The sequence below is a fragment of the Anomaloglossus baeobatrachus genome, chromosome 6, assembly GCF_048569485.1.
Source record: "Anomaloglossus baeobatrachus isolate aAnoBae1 chromosome 6, aAnoBae1.hap1, whole genome shotgun sequence".
Classification (NCBI taxonomy): Eukaryota; Metazoa; Chordata; class Amphibia; order Anura; family Aromobatidae; genus Anomaloglossus; species Anomaloglossus baeobatrachus.
Genome location: NC_134358.1, coordinates 13,590,767 through 13,601,381, shown reverse-complemented (window position 1 = coordinate 13,601,381; position 10,615 = coordinate 13,590,767). Strand labels below are relative to the sequence as shown.

Here is a 10,615-nt window from a genome sequence, read left to right as displayed (position 1 = left end):
GCGCGATATGTGTGTGTGTATACCCCCCGAGAGATACAGCCCCCCCGAGAGATACATCCCCCCCCCCCGAGAGATACATCCCCCCCCCCCCGAGAGATACATCCCCCCCCCCGAGAGATACATCCCCCCCCCCGAGAGATACATCTCCCCCCCGAGAGATACATCTCCCCCCCGAGAGATACATCTCCCCCCCGAGAGATACATCTCCCCCCCGAGAGATACATCTCCCCCCCGAGAGATACATCTCCCCCCCGAGAGATACATCTCCGCCCCGAGAGATACATCTCCGCCCCGAGAGATACATCTCCCCCCCGAGAGATACATCTCCCCCCCGAGAGATACATCTCCCCCCCCCCCGAGAGATACATCTCCCCCCCGAGAGATACATCTCCCCCCCGAGAGATACATCTCCCCCCCCGAGAGATACATCTCCCCCCCCGAGAGATACATCTCCCCCCCCGAGAGATACATCTCCCCCCCCGAGAGATACATCTCCCCCCCCGAGAGATACATCTCCCCCCCCGAGAGATACATCTCCCCCCCCGAGAGATACATCTCCCCCCCCCGAGAGATACATCTCCCCCCCCCGAGAGATACATCTCCCCCCCCCGAGAGATACATCTCCCCCCCCCGAGAGATACATCTCCCCCCCCCGAGAGATACATCTCCCCCCCCCGAGAGATACATCTCCCCCCCCGAGAGATACATCTCCCCCCCCCCGAGAGATACATCTCCCCCCCCCCGAGAGATACATCTCCCCCCCCCCGAGAGATACATCTCCCCCCCCCGAGAGGTACATCTCCCCCCCCCCCCCGAGAGGTACATCTCCCCCCCCGAGAGGTACATCTCCCCCCCCGAGAGGTACATCTCCCCTCCCGAGTGATACAGCCCCCCCGAGATACAGCCCCCCCGAGAGATGCATCACCCACCGAGAAATACGGCGCCTGCCTGAGAGGTTCAGCCCCTGAGAGATCCTGCCCCATATATAAGTGGATATATGTATGTGCTGTATATATACCCCCTGCGAGATATAGTGTCCCCCGAGAAATACAGCCCCCCGTGTGTATATAGAGTGGGGAAATAAGTATTTCATCCTCTGCTGATCTGTAATTTTTATCATCGGTAACTTCAACTGTGACAAATGGAATAAAAAAATCCAGAGAATCCCATTCTATGATATATAAAGAATTCATTTACATTGTATTGCATGAAATAAGTATTTTATCACCGACCGACCAGCAGGAATTCTGCTCTCACAGACCTGATATCTTTTCTCCTACTCTGCTCTCATTACCTGTGTTAATTGCCCCTGTGTGACCTCGTTACCTGTATAAAAGACCCCTGTCCACACACTCAATCACACTCCAACCTCTCCACCATGGCCAAGACCAGAGTGCTGTCTAAGGACACCAGGGACAACATTGTAGACCTGCACAAGGCTGGGATGGGCTACAGGACAATAGGCAAGCAGCTTGGTGAGAAGACAACAACTGCTGGCACAATCATTAGAAAATACAATAAATACAAGATAGCTGTCAGTCCTACTCGGTCTGAGGCTCCATACAAGATCTCACCTCGTGGGGTAAGGATGATTCTGATAGAGGTCAGGAATCAGCCCAGAACCACACGGGAGGACCTGGTCAATGACCTGAAGAGAGCTGGGACCAGAGTCTCAAAGTTTACCAGTAGTAACACACTACACTGTCATGATTAAAATCTTGCGTGGCGTGCAAGGTCCCCCTGCTCACACCAGCACATGTCCAGGCCTGTTTGAAGTTCACCAGTGACCATCTGGATGATCCAGAGGAGGCATGGGAGAAGGTCTTGTGGTCACATGCAACCAAAATAGAATTCTTTGGTATCTACTCCACTCGCTGTGTTTGGAGGAAGAAGGAGGATGAGAACAACCCCAGGAACACAGTCCCAACCATGAAGCATGGGGGTGGAAATATCACACTATGGGGGCTTTTCTGTAAAGGGGACAGGACAACTGCACCATTTTATAGGGAGGATGGATGAAGTCGTGTATCACGAGATGTTGGCCAACAACCTCTTTCCCTCAGTAAGAGCATTGACGTTGGATCGTGGCTGGGTCTTCCAGCAGGACAATGACCTGAAACACACAGCCAAGGCCACTAAGGAGCGGCTCCGTAAGAAGCATTTCAAGGTCCTGGAGTGGCCTAGACAATCTCCAAACCTGAACCCAGTAGAAAATCTCTGGAGGAGCAGAAACTTTTAATGTTGCCCAGCGACAACCCTGAAACCTAAAAGATCTGCAGAAGATCTGTATGGAGGAGTGACCTGAAAGATCTGTATGGAGGAGTGACCTGAAAGATCTGTATGGAGGAGTGACCTGAAAGATCTGTATGGAGGAGTGACCTGAAAGATCTGGAGAAGATCTGTATGGAGGAGTGACCTGAAAGATCTGTATGGAGGAGTGACCTGAAAGATCTGGAGAAGATCTGTATGGAGGAGTAACCTGAAAGATCTGTATGGAGGAGTGACCTGAAAGATCTGGAGAAGATCTGTACACAGGAGTGACCTGAAAGATCTGGAGAAGATCTGTATGGAGGAGTGAGCTGAAAGATCTGGAGAAGATCTGTACACAGGAGTGACCTGAAAGATCTGGAGAAGATCTGTATGGTGGAGTGTCCTAAAAGATCTGGAGGAGATCTGTACGGAGGAGTGACCTGAAAAATCTGTATGGAGGAGTGACCTGAGAGATCTGGAGAAGATCTGTATGGAGGAGTGACCTGAGAGATCTGGAGAAGATCTGTATGGTGGAGTGTCCTAAAAGATCTGGAGGAGATCTGTACGGAGGAGTGAGCTGAAAGATCTGGAGAAGATCTGTACACAGGAGTGACCTGAAAGATCTGAAGAAGATCTGTATGGTGGAGTGTCCTAAAAGATCTGGAGGAGATCTGTACGGAGGAGTGACCTGAAAAATCTGTACACAGGAGTGACCTGAAAGATCTGGAGAAGATCTGTATGGAGGAGTGAGCTGAAAGATCTGGAGAAGATCTGTACACAGGAGTGACCTGAAAGATCTGAAGAAGATCTGTATGGTGGAGTGTCCTAAAAGATCTGGAGGAGATCTGTACGGAGGAGTGACCTGAAAAATCTGTATGGAGGAGTGACCTGAGAGATCTGGAGAAGATCTGTATGGAGGAGTGACCTGAGAGATCTGGAGAAGATCTGTATGGTGGAGTGTCCTAAAAGATCTGGAGGAGATCTGTACGGAGGAGTGACCTGAGAGATCTGGAGAAGATCTGTATGGAGGAGCCGCCAAGACCCCTGCTGCAGTGTGTGCAAACCTGGTCAAGAACCACCGGAAACGTCCGACCTCTGTAACTGCAGACAAAGGTTTCTACCAAATATGAAGTTTTTTTGTTTTTCTTTTCTATCAAATACTTGTTTCCTGCAAAAAAAGGTATAAAAATGAGGTATAAATCAGACAATGGGATTCTTTTATTCTGTCACAGGTGACGTTGCGCACTATATATAAATTACAGCCCTCTCCATTCTTTTTTAGGTGGGAAAAGGCGCAAAATTGGCAGAGGATCAAATACTTATTTTCCCACTGCCCCTCTATCTGTACACCAAGGTAGACAATGGGTGAAATAAGTATTGAACTGGTCACCAATTCTCTAAGTAAATATATTTGTAAAGCTGCTATTGACATGAATTTGTAAACAGATGTCGGTAACAACCCATCCAATCCACACAGGGAAAGAAATCACCATAGATGTCCATATATTTAGTTATGTTTTATAATGAGAAATAACAAAGAGAAAAGTATTGAACACCTGACGAAAGAGAGGTGCAGAAAGCCTGGAAAGTCCTGACACCGGCGGAAATCTATCAGTAATTGGAAAGCAATCCGCTGGTTCAACTGATTTCTGATCAAAAGCTGTCTCATCACCAGGGTGCCACACAAGAAACATCTCATGATGGGTAAAAACAGTGAGCCGTCTCAAGACCTTCACAACGTTATTGTAGCAAAACATGCTGGCATTAAGTACAGAAGAATTAGTGAAGGGTCAGTGAGCAGTGCTGGGGCCATAATCCGGAAGCGGTAAAAACATAATTTCACCACACACCGACCACGGCCAGGTGCTCCCCGCAATATGTCAGACAGACCAGGGAAAGAGTCGTCCAAGAGCTGAGGACACCACCTGTGGAGAACGACAGACCTGGACTCAGCCGGTATAATTGTTTTACAGAAAACAATAAGTAATGCGCTTCCCCCCCCCCTCCATGGCCTGTATGCGCTCCCCCCCCACCATGGCCTGTATGCGCTCCCCCCTCCATGGCCTGTATGCGCTCCCCCCCCTCCATGGCCTGTATGCGCTCCCCCCCCTCCATGGCCTGTATGCGCTCCCCCCCTCCATGGCCTGTATGCGCTCCCCCCCCTCCATGGCCTGTATGCGCTCCCCCCCTCCATGGCCTGTATGCGCTCCCCCCCTCCATGGCCTGTATGCGCTCCCCCCCTCCATGGCCTGTATGCGCTCCCCCCCTCCATGGCCTGTATGCGCTCCCCCCCTCCATGGCCTGTATGCGCTCCCCCCCTCCATGGCCTGTATGCGCTCCCCCCTCCATGGCCTGTATGCGCTCCCCCCCCTCCATGGCCTGTATGCGCTCCCCCCCCCCTCCATGGCCTGTATGCGCTCCCCCCCTCCATGGCCTGTATGCGCTCCCCCCCTCCATGGCCTGTATGCGCTCCCCCCCTCCATGGCCTGTATGCGCTCCCCCCCTCCATGGCCTGTATGCGCTCCCCCCCCCTCCATGGCCTGTATGCGCTCCCCCCCTCCACGGTCTGTATGTGCCCCCCCCCCCCTCCATGGCCTGTATGCGCTCTCCCCCCCCCCCCCCCCCCTCCATGGTCTGCATGTGCTCCCCCCCCCCCCTCCATGGTCTGCATGCGCTTCCCCCCCCCCTCCATGGTCTGCATGCACCCCCCCCCCCCCTCCATGGCCTGGATGCACTCCCCTTCCATGGCCTGTATGCGCCGCCCCCCCCCCTCTCCATGGTCTGTATGCGCCCCCCCCCCTCCATGGTCTGTATGCGCCCCCCCTCCTCCATGGCCTGCATGCGCTTTCCCCCCCCCTCCATGGCCTGTATGCGCTCCCCCCACCCCCCCCCCCTCCATGGTCTGTATTCGCTCCCCCGCCTCCATGGTCTGTATGCGCTCCCCCCCCCTCCATGGTCTGTATGCGCTCCCCCCCCTCCATGGTCTGTATGCGCTCCCCCCCCTCCATGGTCTGTATGCGCTCCCCCCCAACCATGGTTTGCATGCGCTCCCCCCCCCCTCCATGGTCTGTATGCGCTTCCCCCCCCCCCCCTCCATGGCCTGTATGCGCTATGCAGGCGACTAGTGTCTCCATACAGGATGTGAGGAGTGTGTGCGGAAGAATGGGCCAAAATCCACCTGAGCAATGCAGGCGACCAGTGTCTCCATACAGGATGTGAGGAGTGTGTGCGGAGGAAGAATGGACAAAATCCACCTGAGCAATGCAGGGACTAGTGTCTCCATACAGGATGTGAGGAGTGTGTACGGAAGAATGGGCCAAACTCCACCTGAGCAATGCAGGCGACTAGTGTCTCCATACAGGATGTGAGGCGTGTGTGCGGAGGAAGAATGGACAAAATCCACCTGAGCAATGCAGGCGACTAGTGTCTCCATACAGGATGTGAGGCGTGTGTGCGGAGGAAGAATGGACAAAATCCACCTGAGCAATGCAGGCGACTAGTGTCTCCATACAGGATGTGAGGGGTGTGTGCGGAAGACTGGGCCAAACTCACACCTGAGCAATGCAGGCGACTAGTGTCTCCATACAGGATGTGAGGAGTGTGTGTGTGGAAGAATGGGCCAAAATCCACCTGAGCAATGCAGGCGACTAGTGTCTCCATACAGGATGTGAGGAGTGTGTGCGGAGGAAGAATGGACAAAATCCACCTGAGCAATGCAGGGACTAGTGTCTCCATACAGGATGTGAGGAGTGTGTGTGCGGAAGAATGGGCCAAAATCCACCTGAGCAATGCAGGTGACTAGTGTCTCCATACAGGATGTGAGGAGTGTGTGCGGAAGAATGGGCCAAAGATCACACCTGAGCAATGCTGGCGACTAGTGTCTCCATACAGGATGTGAGGAGTGTGTGCGGAAGAATGGGCCAAAATCCACCTGAGCAATGCAGGCGACTAGTGTCTCCATACAGGATGTGAGGCGTGTGTGCGGAAGAATGGGCCAAAATCCACCTGAGCAATGCAGGCGACCAGTGTCTCCATACAGGGTGTGTGAGGAGTGTGTGCGGAAGAATGGACCAAAATCCACCTGAGCAATGCAGGCGACTAGTGTCTCCATACAGGATGTGAGGAGTGTGTGCGGAGGAAGAATGGACAAAATCCACCTGAGCAATGCAGGGACTAGTGTCTCCATACAGGATGTGAGGGGTGTGTGCGGAAGAATGGGCCAAAGATCACACCTGAGCAATGCAGGCGACTAGTGTCTCCATACAGGATGTGAGGCGTGTGTGCGGAGGAAGAATGGACAAAATCCACCTGAGCAATGCAGGCGACTAGTGTCTCCATACAGGATGTGAGGGGTGTGTGCGGAAGACTGGGCCAAACTCACACCTGAGCAATGCAGGCGACTAGTGTCTCCATACAGGATGTGAGGAGTGTGTGTGCGGAAGAATGGGCCAAAATCCACCTGAGCAATGCAGGCGACTAGTGTCTCCATACAGGATGTGAGGAGTGTGTGCGGAGGAAGAATGGACAAAATCCACCTGAGCAATGCAGGGACTAGTGTCTCCATACAGGATGTGAGGAGTGTGTGCGGAAGAATGGGCCAAAGATCACACCTGAGCAATGCAGGCGACCAGTGTCTCCATACAGGATGTGAGGAGTGTGTGCGGAGGAAGAATGGGCCAAAATCCACCTGAGCAATGCAGGGACTAGTGTCTCCATACAGGATGTGAGGAGTGTGTGCGGAAGAATGGGCCAAAGATCACACCTGAGCAATGCAGGCGACTAGTGTCTCCATACAGGATGTGAGGAGTGTGTGCGGAAGAATGGGCCAAAATCCACCTGAGCAATGCAGGTGACTAGTGTCTCCATACAGGATGTGAGGAGTGTGTGCGGAGGAAGAATGGGCCAAAATCCACCTGAGCAATGCAGGCGACTAGTGTCTCCATACAGGATGTGAGGAGTGTGTGCGGAAGAATGGGCCAAAATCCACCTGAGCAATGCAGGCGACTAGTGTCTCCATACAGGATGTGAGGAGTGTGTGTGTGGAAGAATGGGCCAAAATCCACCTGAGCAATGCAGGTGACTAGTGTCTCCATACAGGATGTGAGGAGTGTGTGCGGAAGAATGGGCCAAAGATCACACCTGAGCAATGCTGGCGACTAGTGTCTCCATACAGGATGTGAGGAGTGTGTGCGGAAGAATGGGCCAAAATCCACCTGAGCAATGCAGGCGACTAGTGTCTCCATACAGGATGTGAGGCGTGTGTGCGGAAGAATGGGCCAAAATCCACCTGAGCAATGCAGGCGACCAGTGTCTCCATACAGGGTGTGTGAGGAGTGTGTGCGGAAGAATGGACCAAAATCCACCTGAGCAATGCAGGCGACTAGTGTCTCCATACAGGATGTGAGGAGTGTGTGCGGAGGAAGAATGGACAAAATCCACCTGAGCAATGCAGGGACTAGTGTCTCCATACAGGATGTGAGGGGTGTGTGCGGAAGAATGGGCCAAAGATCACACCTGAGCAATGCAGGCGACTAGTGTCTCCATACAGGATGTGAGGCGTGTGTGCGGAGGAAGAATGGACAAAATCCACCTGAGCAATGCAGGCGACTAGTGTCTCCATACAGGATGTGAGGGGTGTGTGCGGAAGACTGGGCCAAACTCACACCTGAGCAATGCAGGCGACTAGTGTCTCCATACAGGATGTGAGGAGTGTGTGTGCGGAAGAATGGGCCAAAATCCACCTGAGCAATGCAGGCGACTAGTGTCTCCATACAGGATGTGAGGAGTGTGTGCGGAGGAAGAATGGACAAAATCCACCTGAGCAATGCAGGGACTAGTGTCTCCATACAGGATGTGAGGAGTGTGTGCGGAAGAATGGGCCAAAGATCACACCTGAGCAATGCAGGCGACCAGTGTCTCCATACAGGATGTGAGGAGTGTGTGCGGAGGAAGAATGGGCCAAAATCCACCTGAGCAATGCAGGGACTAGTGTCTCCATACAGGATGTGAGGAGTGTGTGCGGAAGAATGGGCCAAAGATCACACCTGAGCAATGCAGGCGACTAGTGTCTCCATACAGGATGTGAGGAGTGTGTGCGGAAGAATGGGCCAAAATCCACCTGAGCAATGCAGGTGACTAGTGTCTCCATACAGGATGTGAGGAGTGTGTGCGGAGGAAGAATGGGCCAAAATCCACCTGAGCAATGCAGGCGACTAGTGTCTCCATACAGGATGTGAGGAGTGTGTGCGGAAGAATGGGCCAAAATCCACCTGAGCAATGCAGGCGACTAGTGTCTCCATACAGGATGTGAGGAGTGTGTGCAGAAGAATGGGCCAAAATCCACCTGAGCAATGCAGGCGACTAGTGTCTCCATACAGGATGTGAGGAGTGTGTGTGCTGAAGAATGGGCCAAAATCCACCTGAGCAATGCAGGCGACTAGTGTCTCCATACAGGATGTGAGGAGTGTGTGCGGAAGAATGGGACAAAATCCACCTGAGCAATGCAGGTGACTAGTGTCTCCATACAGGATGTGAGGAGTGTGTGCAGAAGAATGGGACAAAATCCACCTGAGCAATGCAGGCCACTAGTGTCTCCATACAGGATGTGAGGCGTGTGTGCAGAAGAATGGACAAAATCCACCTGAGCAATGCAGGGACTAGTGTCTCCATACAGGATGTGAGGAGTGTGTGCGGAAGAATGGGACAAAATCCACCTGAGCAATGCAGGTGACTAGTGTCTCCATACAGGATGTGAGGAGTGTGTGCAGAAGAATGGGACAAAATCCACCTGAGCAATGCAGGCCACTAGTGTCTCCATACAGGATGTGAGGCGTGTGTGCAGAAGAATGGACAAAATCCACCTGAGCAATGCAGGGACTAGTGTCTCCATACAGGATGTGAGGGGTGTGTGCGGAAGAATGGGCCAAAGATCACACCTGAGCAATGCAGGCGACTAGTGTCTCCATACAGGATGTGAGGCGTGTGTGCGGAGGAAGAATGGACAAAATCCACCTGAGCAATGCAGGCGACTAGTGTCTCCATACAGGATGTGAGGGGTGTGTGCGGAAGACTGGGCCAAACTCACACCTGAGCAATGCAGGCGACTAGTGTCTCCATACAGGATGTGAGGAGTGTGTGTGCGGAAGAATGGGCCAAAATCCACCTGAGCAATGCAGGCGACTAGTGTCTCCATACAGGATGTGAGGAGTGTGTGCGGAGGAAGAATGGACAAAATCCACCTGAGCAATGCAGGGACTAGTGTCTCCATACAGGATGTGAGGAGTGTGTGCGGAAGAATGGGCCAAAGATCACACCTGAGCAATGCAGGCGACCAGTGTCTCCATACAGGATGTGAGGAGTGTGTGCGGAGGAAGAATGGGCCAAAATCCACCTGAGCAATGCAGGGACTAGTGTCTCCATACAGGATGTGAGGAGTGTGTGCGGAAGAATGGGCCAAAGATCACACCTGAGCAATGCAGGCGACTAGTGTCTCCATACAGGATGTGAGGAGTGTGTGCGGAAGAATGGGCCAAAATCCACCTGAGCAATGCAGGCGACTAGTGTCTCCATACAGGATGTGAGGAGTGTGTGCAGAAGAATGGGCCAAAATCCACCTGAGCAATGCAGGCGACTAGTGTCTCCATACAGGATGTGAGGAGTGTGTGTGCTGAAGAATGGGCCAAAATCCACCTGAGCAATGCAGGCGACTAGTGTCTCCATACAGGATGTGAGGAGTGTGTGCGGAAGAATGGGACAAAATCCACCTGAGCAATGCAGGTGACTAGTGTCTCCATACAGGATGTGAGGAGTGTGTGCGGAGGAAGAATGGGCCAAAATCCACCTGAGCAATGCAGGCGACTAGTGTCTCCATACAGGATGTGAGGAGTGTGTGCGGAAGAATGGGCCAAAATCCACCTGAGCAATGCAGGCGACTAGTGTCTCCATACAGGATGTGAGGAGTGTGTGCAGAAGAATGGGCCAAAATCCACCTGAGCAATGCAGGCGACTAGTGTCTCCATACAGGATGTGAGGAGTGTGTGTGCTGAAGAATGGGCCAAAATCCACCTGAGCAATGCAGGTGACTAGTGTCTCCATACAGGATGTGAGGAGTGTGTGCGGAAGAATGGGACAAAATCCACCTGAGCAATGCAGGTGACTAGTGTCTCCATACAGGATGTGAGGAGTGTGTGCAGAAGAATGGGACAAAATCCACCTGAGCAATGCAGGCCACTAGTGTCTCCATACAGGATGTGAGGCGTGTGTGCAGAAGAATGGACCAAAATCCACCTGAGCAATGCAGGTGACTAGTGTCTCCATACAGGATGTGAGGAGTGTGTGCGGAAGAATGGGACAAAATCCACCTGAG

The 10,615-nt window shown here is 52.9% G+C and overlaps 1 protein-coding gene across 1 annotated transcript in view; it reads left to right on the top strand.

Annotated features, from left to right (window-relative positions):
* PPP1R16A (protein phosphatase 1 regulatory subunit 16A) overlaps positions 1-10,615 on the top strand; it is a 29,437-nt gene that overhangs the window by 353 nt on the left and 18,469 nt on the right. The window lies entirely within an intron of this gene.